The sequence below is a fragment of the Molothrus ater genome, chromosome 1 (assembly GCF_012460135.2).
Source record: "Molothrus ater isolate BHLD 08-10-18 breed brown headed cowbird chromosome 1, BPBGC_Mater_1.1, whole genome shotgun sequence".
NCBI classification, from domain to species: Eukaryota; Metazoa; Chordata; class Aves; order Passeriformes; family Icteridae; genus Molothrus; species Molothrus ater.
In genome coordinates this window covers 124,609,841-124,631,271 of record NC_050478.2, presented here as the reverse complement: position 1 = coordinate 124,631,271, position 21,431 = coordinate 124,609,841, and the positions used below count along the sequence as shown (strand labels likewise).

Below are 21,431 nucleotides of genomic sequence, written 5' to 3'. Positions count from 1 at the left end.
GGCCTCTAATAATTTTTTTCATGCTTTTTAATATTAATGTGTTCTGAATAATTGTTTAAGGGAAGTATCTGTTAATTTAGGTAATGGGGATGGTATTTTGATCAGGTGTGTGGTAAATGCAGAAGTTGGAGGGTATTTTTTGAAGGCTTCTCCATCTTTCTCTAATTACCAGATAGATAATAGGAACTTGCCAGATTCAACATGCTAATGATTGCCTTCCAGCTTTGAGAGAGACAGAAATTATATGCTAGCAGTGTCTGAATGAGATTCTGCTGTGGCAGTGTAATAAAACATAGAATACTGTGCTCTCCTGCCATTGTGTAAACATCCATGAATATGTCCTCAGTCTTTCAATACAGAAAGTCATGAAGATGAAGCTAAATTTACTTTGGGAGTACTCAAATGGCTATTGATGGCTTAGGAATGCTGGGTTATCAATAGTAGATGAACTGCTTTGTTGTTGTCTGTCACTTTGCAGGGCAGCCTCATGAATCATGTTTAGATAAAAGGTAAATGCTCTTACTGTCCCATTTTGCTGTTTTAAATTGCTACCTTTGCAGCCTTGTCCACAGATTCCCTGAAGCCAGGGAGAGCTTGCTGCATCTCTGGGCCTGAGATGCAGGGTATTTTCTTACTGGTGCCTTTTTTCCACTGGCTCTGGACTGTGCTGCCTGATTAAAGGCAAGTCTCCTAAGATCCCAGCATGTGACAGTGATCTGCTGTGCTGTCTGTTCCACAGGCAGCTTAGCACTGCTCTGTGCTGGGCCTTTAGGAGCACAGGAAAGAAAACTGTGTGTGGGCACTATTCTTAAATATATCACATACCCTTGGTGCCTTGCAGCTGGGTCTAGAGTGATGGGGAAGGGAGAACTTTGGGTGTTTTGCCACCAGCTGCTCTATAGTTGCCTCTTGCTGTATCTCACTTTCAAAGGAATGATTTGCAGCGCACGAATCACTCTGGGATAAAGAGAGTTCTGTCCAGTATTTTCTTCTAAAATTCAGTCAGCATGGTGGATTATTACAGAAGAACATGGAGACCTTTAGTCTTTCATATTTATTATATTGCATTGGGAGTGTGTAAGCAAAGGAGCAGTCTGAGGTAGCAGATAACCTTTGGGCAAAGGAAAAAATAACAGTAAATGGTATAAGAGGCAGCAACAGTATTTCTAAATCTGCAGGAAATCATCTAATCCTCAGTTAATATAAAACATGTCTAAATCACTGGCTCTTTTGAAGTTGGTGTCTTTGTTTCAGAAGTAAGCTGTGCAGTCCCAGGTGGTGTGAATTTACTGGGATGTTGCTACAGAAAGGTTTCTGGAGATACAGGACAGGAACCTTGCCTGTTTGCTCAGGGGCTGTGAACCAGATCACATGATGGTGTGTGGAGCTGATGTGTACTCTGCAGGAAAAGGGGAGAAATTCTGGGAGAAAGCTTTTGTAAGCTTATCCTGATTTATTCTGAATAACCCATCAGTTAGATACTGCTGTTAATGGTGTGTTATACTGACCAGTGCTAGGAGTAAGAGGCAAGGCTCTTTCAATAAAGAAATAAATGTCACCATCATTTTTTCCAGAGCTCTACACATCAGTTCTGTGTATTAAAAAGGACAAAGACTACAGCACAAGGGGGTGGTTGTGTGCCTACCAGTTGTAATAATTAAGGGCACACTTAGACCACTGGGCCAGTACCAGATCAGTGAAACTGAGGAAATGTCCCAGCACTCCTTGTCTCTCCATCCATTGCATCATGGTTTCTGCAGGAATAGTGCCTGGGTGAGGGGTTCCAAGGGAGCCCCCCTACACCTCTGATCTGTAGTGACAACAGCACCTCAGTATTTCTGGCAAGTTTAGGGCATTTGTTTACTTAGGTGGGTGTCTTTTTCCTACCATCACAAGCACCAAAAAGATCCTGGCACCCATCTCATGCAGTTTGCCAGCTGTGTCCCTGTCCTGTCTAGCAGGAGCTAAGGGCCTTTTTTTTTCCAACCCTGTGGTAGTACTTGGAAAGCATTAGCTATGCTGGAGGCACTTCAGAGGATGGGAAGTGTCAGTGCCCTGCTGAGCTGTAGCTGGCTCCTCACAGCCTCCTGCTGACCCTGGGTAGGAGAGATCACAGGGCAGGCCAGTCTGGTTTTCCAAGGACAGTCAGGGCCCTGTGGCAGACCCTTGAGCCATTGGCATGTTTGAAGAAGTCAGTTTGAACCAAATCCATAACTCATGTAGAATGGTGTCACATCTTTAACAGGGACAGAGTGTTACCGTTTCACATTTTAAAGAACTATCCTGTAATGTCAGTTTCTTTTATTGCTCTACTGCTTTGTGCCATTGGTACCAGCAGAGATGAGAAATTAGGTAAAGAAAAAAATTGTTCTAGCCTGGTTGTCCCTAAAATGAATGTGTTACTGTGGCTGGATTGCTGCACTCAGTCATGGTCCTGGCTCTGGAGAGGAATATGCTTTTGTGATACAGACTCTTTTGTCTAGTTCTGCCTAAAGATGGTCTCTTCTGACCTCCTGCTTTTGACTTAGACCTGTTTGCTTTCTACTTCTGTGTTGCTTTTGTGTTTGCTTTCTACTTCTGTGTTGCTTCTGTGTCTTTTATTGTCTTTTATTCTTATTCTCGAATGTTTTCCTCACACTTACAGCTCTCCTAAGTGTATTTCTCCTTGCAGCCGCTGTTCCCATCTTAACAATCTGTTGTATATTTTTCTTTTTGTCCCAAAGGACTTCAGTTACTTTCCTGCCATTCACTTGATGCCCCATTGCTGCCAGTCTCCCATCCAGGCTCCCAGGTCTGTGCTGCTGCCTCCCTACCCCTGTGTCCTGTCTCTGCCCAGCCAGTGCCAGCCTCCCCTTGTACCAGCTGCGTGTTGGACGGGTCTCAGCTCACCCTGTTCTCCAAGTAACTCCTGATTTCACTCTCCTTTTTCACCCATTTTTTCCTCCTTGGATTTTGCCTAGATTGACTGACTCTCACCATCTTTCCTCCTTACTCCTGTGCCTTCTTTCTTCCTGCTTTTCTCCCCGGCTCCCCAGCCAAACTTCCTTGCCTGTTCTTATCCATCATCTTGCCAACACATCTCTCAATCCCAGTTTTCCCCCTTTTTCCTTACTTTTCTCCAATTTCCTCACTCTTGTTCCTGTTCTCAGAGGAGTACATCTATCTCAGAAGGCAGTAAAAAGCATCTCTCTGACATAAAGCTTTTTCTGGGTCTTCTCAAGTCCTTTCTTCAGAGTAGAGATACTTGAGCTTCTCAAACAAAAAGACCTTTTAACTTGTGCAGGGAAAAAGTGCTTTTCTTTGGCTTTTTTTTCAGAAACATAGGCATTGTTTTAGTGGAGATACACAAAACTTCATTTAGCATGAAGCCACATTTTTTAACAATTGAAAATTATCAAGAAAGGGGAAAGTGGCCAAGAGCTGTAACAGGCAGCACCACTGCTAGCCTCACCTCCTATAGTTATCATCACAAAATGCCAGTTGGAGTTTGAATGTCTTCAAAGTCCTTTTCACAATATATTGGCAAATACAGAGTCTTGGAAAGAGTTAATATGGTGCTTCAAATTTTCCAAGGCTCCCAGTAGAGTGAGTTGCCCAAGGAGGAGGCAGCACATGAGCAGTAACTGCTGCCTGCCTTGCTGCTTTGGAAGTGTGAGAGTGAGTGCTCCTCTTAGGAGTTGGGCATGATCTGTGAGTCCCTTGATGCTAGAATTGCATGTCTGTTTGTATCTCCTAATCATCCTTCCAATTACAGCAGCCTGTATCAGCACAGTCTCACTGTTTTATAGAAGGGCTAGACTGGGATGCTGATATCTGGAAGAGGATTAGTGATATGACAGAAAATACACAGCTGTTGAAACAGATATTTGAATTTTTAATAGATAAACTTGTAGAGCAGCTCTACCAGCCTTATATTGTTCAAGGTCTGTCTCTGTCTATCATGTGCTTTTTCACAGGAGAGTGAAGACATGATCCCCAGGGAGTTAATAATAATTCTTTCATCCCAGGGAAAAAAAGTGAAAGAAGAAATGCGCTACATAAGATTTGCCTGTGACATTTAAAGTCCAAATTGGAGTTTGTCTGAGTAATTTATCTTTGGGTATTTGTAGGAGGGAGTGTAGGAGAATATGAATGAAGAAATCTTAGTTATGTCTGAGCTTTCTGATCGTTGAAGAGAATTTTTGGGGACTCTGTGTGGCTGGAAGGTCTATCTGTGTGATCTCTTCTCCAGCAGATGGAAGATAACATTAGGAGGAGTACTTTAATTATCAAAGCATGGGAATTACTCCAGTTCAGTATCACCCTGAGACACCATTTTCTTTCAGAGTGACAGGTGATGTGTTTCTGGAATATTAGAGCTCATTTCCTGCTGCTGCACTGAACATGTGTACACCACATTTTCTCTGGCAGTATTAAACCTGTATCTATTGCTGGTGAGGAAAGAAATAAAAATACAGCATATCCTTGTAGAGAACATAACAAGTACAAAGACACTGAAGGAAGAGGGTGTGTTTTTCACTTTGACTTCTTTCACAATCTGCTTAGATTCCTTGAGTTCCTATGAATTACATGTAAAATATGATTAGACTGACACAAATTGAAATCTTCCTGCACAGAGATTCTTTCTCAAAGCATGTAGCAATTTCTATTTCCCACTGCTGTTAGATTTCTGCTTGCACAGGTGTTTGTGCAACTTCATGTTTCTGTCAAGACTTCTCTTTGCAATGTGTTGTATGTGAACTTGCCAACAGTCCTGCATCCAGACCTCCCTTTAACTTCTAGGAATAGCATTCAACATATTCTGGTGGGTATCAGCTGTTAACTAACAGAGGCACAGACAGACTTCTGTGAATTGCCTCCAACTTGGGCAAGACTGGAGCGCTGTGTTTATTCTTGAGCCTCTGCTTGGTTCTCAGCTGCTTTTCCCCACAGTTGCATATCACAGAGTCACTTGAAATACAGCTTTCAATGTCCAGTGAGGAGCAGCTAAGGACTTTGGATTTGTCTAGTTTGGGAGAAAAGGAGGCTTTGGGGCAACCTCACTGCTCCCTACAACTTCCTGAGCAGGGGAAGTGGAAAAGGAGTTGTGGTTCCTTCTACCTGGTATTCAGTTATGGGGTGCATGGGAAATGGTTCAAAGCTGTGTCAAGGGAGGATCAGAGTAGAAAATAGGAAGCATTTCTTTACCAGGAGGGTGGTCAAGGACTGGAACAGGCTTCCTAGAGAGGTGGTTGAGATTCTGAATGTCAAACCTCAAGATCCTGTTACAAAGAATTTAAGACAACAGATGGGTTATTCTGCAGGATATTATTAAATGAACATGTTTATTACTTCCAAGGTGTTTTTGCTGTTTTATTTTAATATTTATGAAGCTTTTCCTGAATTAAGTAACTTTTCTATTAATACCTGAATGTGGCTGTGTGTAATTGGCATTGATTAATACATCTAATAGAGTTTCAGTCTTGAATGTGACTCCTTTTGACATGCTTTCTGACTTTTTTCTGTTTGCTATTCATGTTGGCCACCTGAGACACTTGTTGGGTTTGGATGGGGTTTTTTTTTGGCAAAACATTAATTTTTGTTTCATAGTTGATAGCATTATTATTTTATCAAATAACCTGATAAATTGGTACAGCAAGACTGCAGCAGCAGCAGTCAAAGCACTGATGCTCTCTAATGGTGCACTTTACCTCTGCTCTATTATTGCTGCCCATTTCATTATTTGTGAGTTGATTACAGCTGCATTTCTCAGGGGCTATGAAATATTCAGCAGCCTGGACTAGCCATGGGAGAATTGCAGTCCTTGCAGCTAAACAGCTGCCCTCAAAGGCAAAGAAAAAGCAAAAAGTTCTTGTGTTTACAAGTGATGGGGAAAATCCTTCTTTTCTTTAGCTTTCGCACAGCACCGACTCTAGGTACAGGCTAATTAAAAATTGTCACTTTACTTATCCTTGTTATTGGATGGGGGGGAAGAATAAGAATAAATATACAATATAGATCTACTGCATTTCTGTCATATTTGCCTGGACACAGCAGAGAAGGAAAACAAATGTTGGTGTAATTGGTTGCCTGTGTGTCAGTGTGAGGTAGTTGATGTTCAGGGTGGGGTTGGGGAGAGAAAAAAACCCCACTCTGTTAAGGGCTAACATGAACACTACCAGTTATGTTTTCACACTGTGTCTTTCTGGGGGACTTGCCAGCAATGACTGACTGAAATGTGCAATATTTTACCAAGTAGGAAACAGATAAGATTTTTTATAAACAGGATACTTCATCATTAAAGTAAAGAAACAATTGCTTTGACCTTGTCACTGAATGGGTAAGGCCAGCATTGTGATAATTGAGAATGTAGCTAAGCAACAGTTCTCCTGGAGCATGCACTGCTTTATTTTTAGTTGAGCACACTAGTGCAGTGGGGGGATGTGGGACACACACACATGGGTCTGAATGAGCAAAACAACCGGGTAATTAAAAAAAAAAATTCTTTTTGCACAAAATTTGAGTTGTAATATGTTCTTATACAGATTTTAATTTGGATTTACATCAAAAGAAAGTAATTGAATCAATATATCCTTCTGTGGTCTGAACAAGCAGATAGCCTGACAGTATCTCTGGTTTCTTAAGCTGCTTTAGTAACTTGAGTCTCCTCTGAAAATTAACAGTGTAGAAGAAATGGCATATTTCTTCAGAGATAGTCTATTTTGTATCTATTTCCCTTTACTTTGGTATTAATTATATTTCCTAATATTACAGGTTACTATTTCAGAGCTTAATTTATTTATTGCTCTAATTTTGGTTTAAACCTGTCTTAAATACTCTAGTGAGCTAACCTGCTACAAAGTAAACAGTATAAGATCCTTTAAATCTGAAATTAATGTCCAGGGAGGACATTTAACATTCCTCTAGCTAAGTCAATTTACAAACCAAGTTAGTTAATTTTTCATGTAAGCAATGGGGAAAAAACAAAGTGCAAAGTTAGTCATTTTTGTTATGTAGGCATTGAAGGACAAATTGCCACCATATGGCCCCTTTATGTTATCCCATAAACAAAAGTATGTGCTCCAAGGCTGGTGCCAAGGGAAAATTTGCAGCCTCTTTACCTTTTTCTGCTTCTGGTAAATCTCTCATCACTGACCTGGATGCTTTTTCTTTAGATACTAAAGCAGTACAATTGCTAAATAACAGTGAGTTTCTACATATCAAACCCAAGCAGTTACAGAAATCTCTCTGAAGATATTGTCACTGCACAAGTACAAACCACCCTAACTTTACATATGGGAGCCTTTAATTCTGATTTGTTCTATGAAATTTGTGTTATTGGCAACATTGCATAGGTGGAAGAATAAAAATGTCCTAATTCTCAGCCTAATTTTATCAGATCTTTAAAAGCCAAAAGATAGTTTACAGATAAAAATAATAAATAGGAATTTAAAGATTGTATTAGTTACTCTTGGGTACTTTTAGTATAGTAAGAAAACCTTTTCATAAAGTGCTTTTCTCTGGATGTGATTTTAAACTTGATGAACCAGAGAATGTAATGTATATTCTCATATTCTTAAAGTGTGTCATAATTGAATTTGGACGTGTGAATTTTTTTTTTTTTTTTTCTGCCTAGGAGGAATCATTTGTCAATACTGTATCTCACTTGAACATCAAGCCCTACAGAGCCTACAAGGTAATTGTTTATACAACTGCTTTCTGTTTCCTGTGGTGGTCAGCTTGGCTTTAACTCATTTTCTGAAGACTCCTGTAATTTATGATGGTGCCAGTGCTAAGTCACTAAGATGTTTAGCAGCAATGTTACAAGTAGCTTTTACAGAAACTGTTGCTTACAGCTTCACCATCCGTGGTGAGCTGGGTGAGATTGCCAGTGTGTGTGTATAAAACAAAGATGTGATATAGTTTCAAAATGCCCTTCTTGTATTTGTGTCTTAAGAAGGAGCAGTGCCAGTACCAGCTGAAAGGTAAAATCTGCTGAATGTGGATTTGTGTGTGGTCATTCAGAAAGTTGTTCCTCACCCCTCAGCATCCCAGCCTTTCAGCTGTTTTTTCTCCTGGAGCTGCGTGAGAGGCATCCTGTGTCCTGCAGTGCTGACATAGGTTTTCCTGCCCAGGAAGGTGGCTTTGGTCAGTGTAAATGGTTTGGTCAAGCAAAGCCATGACCATCTCATGGAAATCACAGTCCTGGCTCACTTTGCCAAGCTGATAAAAGCTGTTTCTGCTGTTGCAGTTGTGGTAGATGCTGCAGATCTGCACATCAACTTGCTCATCTCAAAGGCCTTTGGAAGCATAGCCAATGAGGTCACCATGGGTGTGGACAGCAGCTGAAGCAAACAGACTGCTGGGGGTTCATATTTCATGGTCAAGTTACAAAGCTCTCCCCCCGTGCTGGGTGCAGAAGAGGATATTGTGGTTAGGGAGTTGGTGTGGGTGTGCAGTCTGCAGAGCAGAGCTGGAACCTCCACATGGGGCCCAACAACATCAGCCTTTAGCTGGTGCTGCTTGCCTCATTTACTGGAGGAATGATGAGATTTGAGCCATACCAAATTTATGTTGGGTTGCCTCTTCAATAATGTCTCCCAGCACCTGGCAAAAGGTAAATTTCAAGGACTGAAGTTAATTTTAATTCCAAGTGTCCCAGCTTTTGCTGGGGGGCTGTTACTAGTAAGTGATACGGTTCCAGACTGGACTGGACTTGGTTGTGTGTAATGCACACAATTTGTGGCTGAGTTGAGAAATACTGGGAAGATTTCAAGTCTCTTTCTTAATGCAGTAAGAACCTTGAAACTTTCTGAGGAATCAGTCCTTTGCTACTGTACACCAAGCAGGTGGTCTTCACTTGATAGTATTGCAAACAAAATCTTTCAGGGTAACCCCACAGTGCTAACTGACCTGCTGCACGTTCCTAGCTTTCCCTAAAGGAAAGGTGGATTGTTCAGACAAACTTAACTTTTTTAACAATAGACAGGTTTAACTTTTCCTTTGCAAAATGGAGTGCACTTCTCTGGTAACATGTTTGGTTACCACAACTTGTCTGACCAGGTGCCTTCTAAGCTACAGTGACTGGTTGTATGAGTTTGTGTGAATACTCTGAATCCCTCTCTGTCTCCTTTTGTTATCTCTATGTAGGACAGAGATGCTTTTGAGCTCATGAGAGGGGCATAAATAAATACAACATAAATATGGTTTATAAAATTATTGCTTCTTGGGAATAGTTGTCTTTAAAATGTATATAGAAATCCACGAGCTTGTACAGATACCTTAGAGATAAAATTAATAAAATTAACCACTCATGCTTCTAGTGCCTTACCTTGTGGAAGCTAGAGGTCTATGACAGTTGCCTTTAAATCTGTCAAAGATTAAGCATTTTACTTCTGAACTCTCATTTTCTGATGGAAGAGAGAAATTTTCTGTGAAAGATACTCAGATCAGGAAATGAAACACATCTGAAAGCTGAGGGTTTTCTCTCTCTTCTCTGTTTGTTATTGCAAATTCTGTTTGCAATAAAAATGGGTTGATGACTGAAGCATGTCTGATGGACCTGCATAATCTGAACTCTTGCAGAGGAAATCAGAACTTGTGAACAGATATTATCAGGACATGTAATCCTCCATCAGCATTAGACAGCAACACAGTGCCATCTGAGGGCAACTGTAGGTCCAGAGCACTGTCATCTCAGTTAAAAGCTGAGAACCTTAGAGCTGAGGAAAAAAAAAAGTTTTCTTTGGGTTCTAGGGTCTTTCAGAAATCTGGGTGTGCTACTCTGATGCACAGTACAGCCCAGAAACAGCTGTTTGGCTGGGAGCAAGGCTGGAAGGTGAGAGAGGATCCTCTCTCAACCAGCTGTGGGGTGGTGAAACAGTGTCAGTCTTTAGCCTGGCAGATTTTGGGCTGTGTTAAAAAACCAGGTGACCCCTCCATGGGTCACTTGATGGGTGTGATCTGGAGTACCTTCAGATGGAGGTGGAGAGGGCAAGTGTGACAGGTGATAAAGGAGGTCGCTGAGCTGAGGAGTTCGTTCAGCCAGTCAGGAACCACATCTGCAGGCACTGCAAGCACAGGCAGCTCTGGTGTTTCACTGAGAGGTTCCTCCCTGAGGTTCCTGTGGCCTTCAAAGGCAACATTGAGAGGTTACAGCCAGTGTCAGTTTGAGGAAGCTTAATTATTTATTTAAATTGCATCCAAAGGGTAAGAATGTGCGAGTTGAGTGGTCATGAGTCAAGTGTCCAAGCCCAGCTGGTCCTGTCTCCTGGGGGCTGGCAGAAATACCTGTTGTACAGTCATTTTTCTAGAAGCACAGCAGTGGCTTTTAACACACATACACTGTGGTGGGGGGTGAGGGGTGAAGAGCAGGGTGGGGTCTCTTGGGTAGGTCTCTACAGCAGGACAGCAGAGCTGTTGGCAGTCATCCCCTGTGACTTAGGTCCTGCAGAGAACGTGCAGGACTGGTTTGTTCCATGTTTGTGGTGGGCATCACACTGCTCTGCCCATGTTCAGTGTGTCTGCTCTGGGCTGTCTGGCCTGGTGTTGGCCTGGCAGAGGTGCAAGGTCAGTGGCTGAAGGACAATGTGTGAGCCAGGTGCCAGCTGGAGAGGGCTTGCTGACATGGGAGCGCTGCCAGGGACCTGGAAATGGCCCTGGACAGAAAGGCAGTGAGAAGGGAAGAAAGGGCTGCTTCCATCAGAGTGATTTTGCACAGGATACATGGTTTGCTGCTTACAGCTGACAGCTTGCCTGTGGTGGAAGTTACTATTCTGCTTTCAGTTTCCTTTCTGGCTGTTTTGCACCAAGCACATGGGGATTGGGGTTTGTAGGTATTTGGAATCAACAGAAATCCATACAAGCATCAGCCTCAGGCTTCTCCTTTTTGCCTGTGTGGCTTTTGAGGAGTGGGTGTGGGACTTTTTTGTTTGTTACTGGGGTTTTTTTAGGTTGAATTTGTTGGGGGGCTTTTATTTGCTCCCTTCTGGTCTGATTGTTCTTAGAAGTTCCCTCTTGTCTTTATCATTTCACTTTCTTTGAGCTGGCAAAAGCATTTTCTATCAGTGTTGATGTTAATGGGCTCCACCATGTTGGCTGGTGTGAGCCTCAGGATACCTTGGTATCCCTGCCACTATCACTGGTAGCTTCTGCACGTCTGCAGCTTTCTTTGGCTGACATGTCAGGTTTTCCCTCTGCTTCCTTTAGGTTGCCCTTCCAGATGGCTGGCTCTCCTGCAGGAGTAAGCACCCCCAGGCAAGGGCACTCAGCTGCAGCTCCTCAGCCTGAAAGGGTCATAAATACATGAAATTTGTGCTTTTCATTATACTGAGCGTAGCAGGAGGAGCCGCCTTGTCAGCAAGCTCCCATGGGGAGGATCTGCACTAAAAGGTTTGCATAACAGCAGGGGGGTGAAAAAACCCCCTTGGAGAGCAATGTCCATGAGCTGAATGTTGGTGACTTGGAGTTAGGGATCTCAGAGGTCATCCATGGTCTGACTGCAGCTTGCTAGCTTGTCTTTACCTCTCTGGTTCTGCTCTTTGTCTGGCCATGCTGCTGAACCTGGGGTGCCTGTGGCTCTCATGAGGGCTCCTAGAAGCACTGGCAGCTTGTGCCAAAATAACCTATCCATCTCCTCATTTTCCAGCATGAGATCTATATTTTAAGGAACATGGGGGGAAGGTAACATTTTAGAGGAGGTGAGGCTGGGTGAGACTTCAGCCCCCCTGGCCATCAGTGAGCTGGGAGGGGAGAGATGTGCTGTCCCCTCAGCAGGGGCTGTGTGCTGCTGCCTGGCACTGCCCAAGCTTTCCTGGTGAGGAAGGGCACATGGAAGGAAGGAAGGAGTGTAGGAGTCAAGCTTGGCCACCTTCACTAAGGGTTCTCTCTCTGTGGGAGAGCAGTGGGCAGCGGTTCCTACAGTGCTGCTTCCTGCATGGTACAATTAACATACCCAGCCCTTCTCGGGCGTAATGCAAAGGAATTTAAGAACTGCCCCATCACAGGAGTTAAGCCTGTTTATTTAGGCAGTGGAGGGATTCAAATATTCCTGTGGCAGGTTGGCATCTGGGCATGGTGGGGGACTGAACCAGGAACTGCACTGACTGCAAAAATAGGCTTGTTGCAGGAATGACTAAGACCATTACAGAGCTGCATGAATGATTAATTTACCCTGCTTTTGTTTCACTTTTGATCCTGGGTCATCTGGAAAGAAAAAAAAAGGTGATTTTGGAAGACATTTTTAAAATAACAAACAAGTCAGTTGTAGCAACAGCTTTACTACACAGATGTGCACCAGCACCACTCCAAGAGGAACAGAATAAAAAATCACTTGCTAACATTTTTCTGTAGTGTGAATATTTGAAAGTTGTAGACAAATAATCACCAAATACTTTACAATCAGAACATTTATTCACATTTCCAGAGAACAGTATTATTAATCTTCAAATAGCATACAGAGTGATATAGCAGTAGTGCTTTCTTAATAGCCTTCTTTTAAGCTCAGCGTAGAAGGAATTTGTTTTGTTATTAAAATTACTCCACGTATTTGAGACAGACTTCAGCTGAACAACTGCCTAATACGTGCTGGACACATATTGATTTTTTTGTCTTAGCCCAACGTTTCCCCTGGGCATCATATTATTTATTCATAAAGCAGAAATGATGTCTGACAGGCAGTTAGAGGGGTGTAGAGCTGTAGGCCAGAAACAATGTGAAAAGCTTTGCAAGGACCCCAAGAAATCAATGTGCTGGTGCTAAAGAGCAGCCTTTTAATTCTGAGCACACATTCTTGCAATCATTTAGTGTGGAGCAGGAAATTTAAATAACAAATAGTTACTATTAAAACTGCAGGCCTAAATTTTCATTCATCTTTATTCCAATTATCCGAGCCAAGGTGGAAGCAGGCACTGAAGGCAGCTAGCCAAGCCCAGCCACCTCTTAGCCATAACACAGGCTTGCTGCTCTAGCCCTGATTTGCACATTTGTATGTAAATTTCTGCTGGAAGGAAGATATTTCTATCAATAAAGATTTAGAACCCAAACATTGTTCAGAGAGCCAAGACATTCCTAAAATGTGCATGATTCATCACCACTTACTCTGATTGAGCGTTAGACTGATGTCTGTACAGCAGAGTAAAATAATAAATAGCTGGTATTTTTAGAATGCAATTTGAAATATTTTGATGAGTTAGTCATTGTGATAGACCTGTTTGAAAAAAAAAAATCAGGCCAAATGAGATTTGTTCTGGTTTTGTTCATTCAAAATTAGATCACAGCATACTATCAAGCAGTATTTGCTGGTGGAAGATATATTTCCAATAATGTTTTATCCACTGGAAAAAAAATCAAACTATCAGGTAATCTTAGGAAAATTTTAATCTGAACTTATACCTCTCTCAATAAGATAAATAATTAGAGTATTAGATTTGAAATGCAATGAACATCTAAGCATCTGGTCCAATCAGGCCACTATGGAATTTGTTTCTTGTTCTTTAAAGCACAGATAATGCAGTCAAAAAATAGCATGTCATCATGTAATTAAATATTTCATCTTGATGTATAAGCACAAGGGAGCTGAACTAAATTTGTTCTGGCATTTCTTGACTTTCTAGGATTTGACTTTGAATCTTTTTCTTCTTTGATATATATTGAATTGGGAATTTCAAAATTTGCTTTGCATATTTTGAGGAGGGAGGGAAAATGTAGGAAAATAATTCATTTCTACTCAATAGACATGAAATTATTGTATTTCTTGTGGTTAATAAGAAGGTTGTGTTACTTACAGTGAAACCAAGACACACATTAACCTTGTGAAGCTAAGAAGTTCACATGTACTCCTTAAACTGGTCTGCAGAACATTTTATAGTTGTTTTCCCTGGGGAAGGCTTTGACCTCTTCAATCATGAAGAATCACAATAAATCCAATTTTAAGTCACTCAACTGGGACAGCATAATCTGAGTCCATCCACAACAAGTAAGACTGTCTGAAACATGCACATTTTGTATTTTTTCCCCAGGAAATGGTACGGTTTTGACAAGGAGGGAAAAGCGGTATCTGCTAGGAAATCAAATATATGAACTTTCACATGTAGTGTTCTGACATATGATGGCATTGGGAAAGCATTGCAGTGTTTGACTCTGCCTGTCTTTCATGGATTTGAAAACCTCATTTCAGCTGACTCAATCTGAAGAAAGTGTAGCAAAGCCAGCATTTTTCTGGGCTATTGTACACATTGCAATGGGCATATTTTTAATGCTTGCTCTCTGATGAGGACATGAAGTCATAAGAATACCTAATTTCTCCAAAATGGATGCATTTTTATTTGCTCTTGCCAGTACTTTTGAATGCTGCCAATAACTTGCAAGACTCGCTGTGTATTTACAAGTAGGTTTTAAATAACAAATTTACAGCATAGCATTACAGGTGACAGTGTTGTGTAGTGACTTTTAAATGTCACTTTTCCAAACTGGTAAACTACAGCTGTAATAATAATTCTTTTAATCTATTTGGATAGCTGATAGCCAGTCAGTTAATGAGGTTTGTTCATCAAAAGCTCATCTGAATTTCTCTGCCTCTCTGAATTTTTTTTCTTGATTTAGTCCTGTCCTTACTGTTGTCAGGAACATAACTCCTGGCTTTTGACAGCAGGGGAGTACCCACCCCAGATAAGGCACTAAAACATGAATGAATGCACACATTTTCTGCTTCACCAGCCTGGAGAGCTCTTCAGGACACCCAGGCAGAGGATTTGTGCACCAGAGCTGTTTGCCCAAGGTCCAGCTCTAGTCAGTGCTGGGCTGCTCTTAGGACGTGGTTCTTTAAGATGTTTTGCAGGCTTATTTTATTGCATGGTGAGTTGTGTCCTATAAAAACCTTACAGGATGCAGCAGTCTGAGTGTAAGGACCCAGTTGTGGGGTGGAGTTCAGTTTCAGGCTGACACACACACACACACACTGAGTTCCTCTCTGAGCAGCTGTGTGCCCCCATGAGCAGAGCATCTCCCTTGGGGTCAGTGGAAACGTCCTCCCTGTGCCCAGCAGAGCCTGGAAAGCACTGCTGGTCTCCCTGAGCCAGGCTCTGCTTGGTATAATCCCTCACAAAGGGTGAAAGACTGGGCTGGACCCAGCCTTGGTGTTAGCAGGGTGCTGGGACCCCAACTGGTGTGCTTTTCCAATCCATTTGTGACAGTGACAGTGAGACATAGCTGGCTGCTATGTTACCTCCTGGCTTTTTTTCTGGTGCTGATTGCTAGTTTTTAAAGGACACGGTGAAGAGCACTAAGCAAAATAATCAAAGATAGTCCACATTTTAAACAGGCCTTTTGTTGTTAAGGTTTGCATGAGTACAGTGCAGCACAGCAGAAAGTATTTTCTTAACTTTGTGATATCGTTGTGTTCCTATAATTGCTTTCTTCTGATGCTTTGCTGGAACCTTTGATGAAAGGTGGTTCATCCGTAAACCACTGTTAAAAAGGCCTTGTGTGGGAAGATGTCTGCTATCATTTTCTAACTTTTACCTTCTTGTTTCAGTAATTTACCTAATGTGACAATAATTTACCTAACAGCATCTCTTTGGTACAGCACCTAGTCTTACCAAACAAACAGGTGTTTGCAGAGGCGTGCTAAGAGGATGGCAAACACCAGTCCATCTCATGGTCAGTTGGATAAAAGGCTGCACTGCTGTTGAGAGTACCATCTGCTGAGAGGCAAATGTGTTTTAAGACCAAGGTTTGCTGCTGAGCTCAAATGGCCCCTTAGCCACTGCTCTTTTGGCTTGGGAAGTGGCTGAGCTAAGGAGGTGACAAAAAAAAAATACTACCTTCAATATTTTTTAACAGAATTAAATAGCAAGTACATTAGTAAATCAGTTTATAATAAAGACCAAATTAGTTATGGAATGCAGAAGTTTCCAGCTATTACATATAGATATTTTAGGAGTAATTAGAAGATAGTAACTCCTTGTAACAACCAACATAGACAGACATGTTTGGGAGCCAGCCCTAGGGACGCTGGTGGCCATGGAGCAATGCCATCCTTCAGTCCAGCATGGTTCATATGCAGTTTATGTAACTTTTACCTTGTTCAAATCTGCTGTTAAAAGGAATTTGTTTTCTTGTGAGTGTTTCTGTAGTGTTCATGTGTTTCTTTCATAATAATAATGGTAGAAAGAGGCAGTCTGATTTCATATCCAAAGCTCTTCTGGCCACACAGCCCCCCAGTTCATTTGCAATACCAGCTTTGTCACTGACCTGCTGTGTATTCAAAACAGCATCTGCAGGCTTTATTCACTGCTACACTGAAGTTAAGGATGAGCTGTGGACAGACATCAACACACTTAACCTCATTTTCTCCTTTTAAATCCCTTCTTAAGAGTCTCTTCTGCCATAATCCCTGAAAAAAAAAAAAAAGAGAAGTAGGTTAGTGAGGTGTTATAGCCACTGCCTCTTGTGTTGACTGATGTAGTCTCTTTGTTTTCTCCTACTTCCCTGTCAACAATCCATATCCTCTTACTGGATCTTTTTTTTTTAATGTTTAAATGTGGCTTTCCAGGCAAGAATTATCTTTTTTTATTCTCACTGAGAACAGCCCTCAGTGTGCTTCTACCCTGCCTGGGACTGCTAGATGAGGTCCCCAGCACAAGGGCCACCAAGTTGTTGAGAGAGATGAAGCACCTTTCCTGGGAGGAGAAGCTGAGAGAATTGGGATTGTTCAGCCTGGAAAAGAGAAGGCTTCAGGGTGACTTAATTGTGGCCTTCCAGTACCTTAAGGGAGCCTGCAAAAAAGATGCAGAGGGATTTTTTTACAAGAGCATGTAGTGGCAGGACAAAGGGGAATGGCTGCAACCTGGAAAAGAGTAGGTTTAGATTAGATATAAAGAAAAAATCTGTTGCTGTGGGTGTGAGACACTGAAACAGGTTGCCCAGAGAAACTGTGGATGCCCCATCCCTGGAAGTGTCCAAGGCCATTTTGGATGGGGCTCTGAGCAGCCTGGTGGAGTGAAAGGTGTCCCTGCCCATTGCAGAGGGTTGGAACTAGATAATCTTTAAGGTCCCTTCCAACCCAGGCCATTCTATCATTCCATGATTCCAAGTGACCATAACACAGTGAAGAGAATGTAACTGTGATGGCTCAGTGCCTCACAACTGCCACAAAGTTTTTTATAGCACTGTGTGAGGAAAACAAATATCACATGGTAAAGGTGAAAAATGATGGCATATGTCCTTAATAAGGGATGTTCTTAAAGATGTCTAATAATTATAAAATACCTGAGCTGAAATACAAACCCCCTTTTTTTTTTCTTTAGGAAAAGAAGTGCTTGTGGCATTCCTTAGTATTTCAGATCTCTTGTAGCTTCCATTTGCAGGTATATGTTCAGCACTGCTGCCCATCAGGAGCTTGGGAAATGGAGGTTTGAGTATGGATGGGACTTTTAGTAAGTATTTTCCCAGGCACCCATAGGAGCTCTTTGCCAGAACCTATGTTACAAGTTTAATCCTCACACTTTCCCAGGTCTCCTGTGGTGAGGACTTTTTGACTTGCAGATTATGGAAGAAAGGGGGCACAGTCCTATGGGCTGGCAATACTCAGAAAATTAGTAATATAGAGCCTTCCCCTGCACCACTGTGTAGACCAGCAGCTTTCCTGTGAGGGCAGGGTGTGTGCCTGGGCTGAGGCAGTACTGCAGGCACCAGGAGCTGTGTTTTCAGGGCAGTGTGGGTTTTGCCACATTCAATCACATGTTTGGCAGAGTCATGGGCTCTGTGTGTTACCCCACGTTTTGAGAGAGCATCAGCCCATGCAGATTTTGGTGGTTTTGCTCTGGAATCACAAAAAGTTCCTCCTCACCTGCAACATTTACAGAGGATTTTACACCAGTGGTATTGAATTATAAGTAGAAATATATAAATACTTTTTTTTTTACATAAAAACCCTTACAGCTGTTACTACTCAGTAGTTTTCTTAAAATTTAGTTAAATTTTGATATTCTTTTTGATTTCAATAAAGGTTATGTTAATTGAAATAGTATATTTAGTCAGCAAATATTTATTGAGGTTATAATGGCCTTCCTGTAGCCTTCCTGTGTACTCTGTAGTGTGCTGTTAAAAGCATTTGCTTCCTTTTATTGAAATGTAAGGCCTACACACAATACATGCCAGTGTAGGGTGGGATAAAGTTTTAGCTGCCATTTGGGATAGGAATATTGTAATTGCCATTGAATCAATTTTTTTAATGTCTCTGTTAGCAAATCTGGGACTTGTGCTTCTATTATAGAGGGCTCCCTTCCTGAAATCATCCTAAATCTCAATATATGGCTTTTTTATGTGTATACAAGCATCATGATACAAGTACACCCAGGAGAAACTAAAGTAAATCCTCTTTGTAATATTTCTGGGTGAGGCTTTATTTCTCTCTCAGTGAAGCAGGTACTCTTGGAAGCTTGTGTCTTTGGCATGGAGAGTATCTCCATTTTGCATGACAGACAGGAGGAATGTATCCATGGTGAGTGTCTTGGTTTGAAAGGACAAGTGTCTGCTAAGGAAGGCAGGAGCCTTCCTTGAAATGGAAAATGTAAACCTCCTCCCTCTGAATTATAATAATTTTTATATTAAGGGACTCTCAGGCAAAGATATAGGCAATAGGAATAACAGTTCTCTATTAGGAAAATAAAAAATACAAATGCAATAGTACAAAAAAGAAAACAAATCACTGACAGGGTCAGAATACAACCTGACTCCCTGTGGGTCAGGGTGTTGGTAGCAGTCCCGTTAAATGGTGGCTGCAGCCCTCCTGGAGGGCAGGTGTGGTTCTGTTAAAGCAGTGATCCTGGAGAAGGGTGCAGTTCTCCTCTGAAGGTCCAGTGGTGGTGTAGATGTGTCTGGTCTTCCTCTGGGAATCCAGTGGAGAAGACAGCTGCTCCTCTGGGAATCCAGTGGGAAAAGGCTGCTCTGGTTTTCCAAATACAAGATTATATCCAGGTAGGAATGCTTGGCTCCTCCCCCTGGGCAGAGCATCTCCCAGTGGATGATGTAACTTCATCAGTCATGCAGTGACTCAATGGCCCATTCACAGAAGATATCTCCCCAGAGGGAGGATTGGTTGTGGAAGAGATAAAGAAAACTGCCCCATTAACAGAAGATAACTGCCCCACCTCTAACAGGTGGCAAATAGAATACACAGCCCAGCTACACCTTTCAGCCTAAGACAGTGAGTTGACTTGTTTGATGATGGTGGATTGAGGTTGCTGGCTTAGGCTGCCAGGAAAGCTAGTGAATAGGAGGAGTGCATAAGCATTATTTTCATGTCTTTATGGGGTGTTTGTCAATATGTGTACCCATACTGCATTTCTAATCGGTGCTTGAACAAGCATGGAACAGGCTACCCTATGATACTTTGTACTAGTGTGAAAGAGGATGTAGAATGAAAAGTTAAAATACACAAAGCTGAGTCTTTAAAAGTGGATTAAATAATATATTTATTGTTTATTGAGGAAGTCATATAATTGGTCTGGAAATGGAAATATTTTCAACCCACAAAATGAGAAGAGGTCAAGCTTTCCCAAACTGAATTAAAACATATTTGAAAGGAAGATCTCTAAGATGCAACAAATTTCATTTATTTTTGATTCTCTGGAGAGTTGGAACTGGGAATCCATGTTCAGGGTTGAAGAGTTCAGTACCTGTGGGGCTCCAGCTGCAGAGGCTCACTTCCCTGCAGACACTGCCAGCAGGGCAGCCCATCACGATGGCACTTTCTGTAGTGCTCACACTGGGCACTCTCTGCCCTGCTCAGAGCCTCTGTTCCATTCAAGCAAACATCAAGTCACAGCAGCTTGGGTCAGCAGTGATTTGACCCTTCAGTTATGTTCAGTGCTATGACTAAAGCCTACTGTATTCTCTTTGAGCTATTTTATACATGGCATCACTGCCACTTGGGAATCTAGAGTGACTGTTGTTTATCAGTTTAATCAGTGAAATATCCACATGATATTTACCTAGTGCTTCTAAATAAAGTATTGAGCACTCTGTCTCTGCCTTGGTACCACCAGGAATGGGTGTGGGCTTCAGCTCTCAGCCTTACCTCTGCATGTTCTTATGTCTGCATATTAAGAGACTATCGTGTCTGAGGTCATAAAAACCTTTTAATTTTTTAACTGTATGACCCTCCATTGAACAGAGAAAGTTGCCAACATCCATTGAATGTAAACTTTCTTCAGAGCTAACAGTGGACTTTTTTCAGAGCTACTGAAGCTGCAGTCTGCAACTTGCTTTGAGCTAGCAGAAAAAGAGAATAGTAAGAAGTAGACCTATCAATATGCCATTGCTGTATTTCTATTGAGAGGCCTTGTGAGTATGCCTTTGCAAATGATTGCCTTAAAGCTTTTAATGTTCTTGCACTGCAAGAAGCTAAGCAACATTTTCAGTGCTTATTCACAGTATATACTCCTGCAGTCCACAACGGGCAGAAATCCCCCTCAAATTAAATGGGCTTTTTGCTCAATACAGTCTCTCATTCTAACTGAATTAGCAGTAACAGACTTAACTATAAATTATTTTTTACTCTGGGCACATTCTCTAATAATTACCCTCCACTAGTAAATACTTCACCGTATCAGGGAGATACAAAAGCTTTTAATTTTTTTAATTCAGCAACTGTCTTTAACTTCAGAGCTGGTTCTGTTGGAAGAGGACTTAGGTTTGTTTTTATGGTGAGAAAGATCACTTTAAAAACAAGCCTAAGGGTATAATTAGGACACTGCTTTATGAAATTACTACCTTATAATATGTGAAATTTGAAGTTCTTCCCCACTGAACACCTTCTGCTTTAGAGATTGGGGTCCAGAAGGGCTACGTTTGTGGTGGTTTTTTTATGCTTTTTTTTTCCAGGTATGCATTAGTATTGAGAAGAGGCTGATTCATGCTAGACTTCATTTTCAGTATGGGTTTAATTCCTCCTGGAATCAGAGTAGTGAAACGTGCTGCATGGCAGCTGGCACAACAACATTTTTAATCAAATAATAGATTCCAGCTGGTGGGGAGTCACCTGAGTTCTAAGCAGACATGACTTAATGCAGATCTTCCTTATTTCTGTAATAAAATGCATTACCTTTGCATATGAAATAAGTGGAAGAGGACAAGTGAAGGAAAGCAGGTTTGTAGGTTTGCTAGAAACAAAAGTAGCCATTATAACCTTGTAAGTTGACTTAAACAAGGGATAGTCTGAGGTTCTGAGGTCAGAGTGGGAAATTAACTTGGACTCTTCTCGCATACCATGAAATGACTTCTGGTTTGCAAGTGAGCTTACGACTGCAAGGGTCATTTTCTGGGCTCTGTCCTTGAATATAGCATTTTGTGGCTTTAGCTACCTACTCTTGTCACTGTCATGAGGAATCATGCTCATGTTAGTTGTCAGCCTCTTCCCCTTCTTACCTGCCCAGGTTACAGTGCAGTGG

General features: G+C 41.7%; 1 protein-coding gene across 2 annotated transcripts in view; it reads left to right on the top strand.

The window, feature by feature from the left end:
* The window catches only part of PAG1 (phosphoprotein membrane anchor with glycosphingolipid microdomains 1), a 112,017-nt gene that overhangs the window by 16,553 nt on the left and 74,033 nt on the right, over positions 1-21,431 (top strand). The window contains exon 2 of one of the 2 annotated variants that reach the window (XM_036406675.2): positions 7,616-7,675. The exons of the other annotated variant lie outside the window; for it this stretch is intronic. The gene's annotated coding sequence lies outside the window, so the exon portion shown is untranslated. The remainder of the gene's footprint in view (positions 1-7,615; positions 7,676-21,431) is intronic. 2 annotated transcript variants of the gene reach the window in all.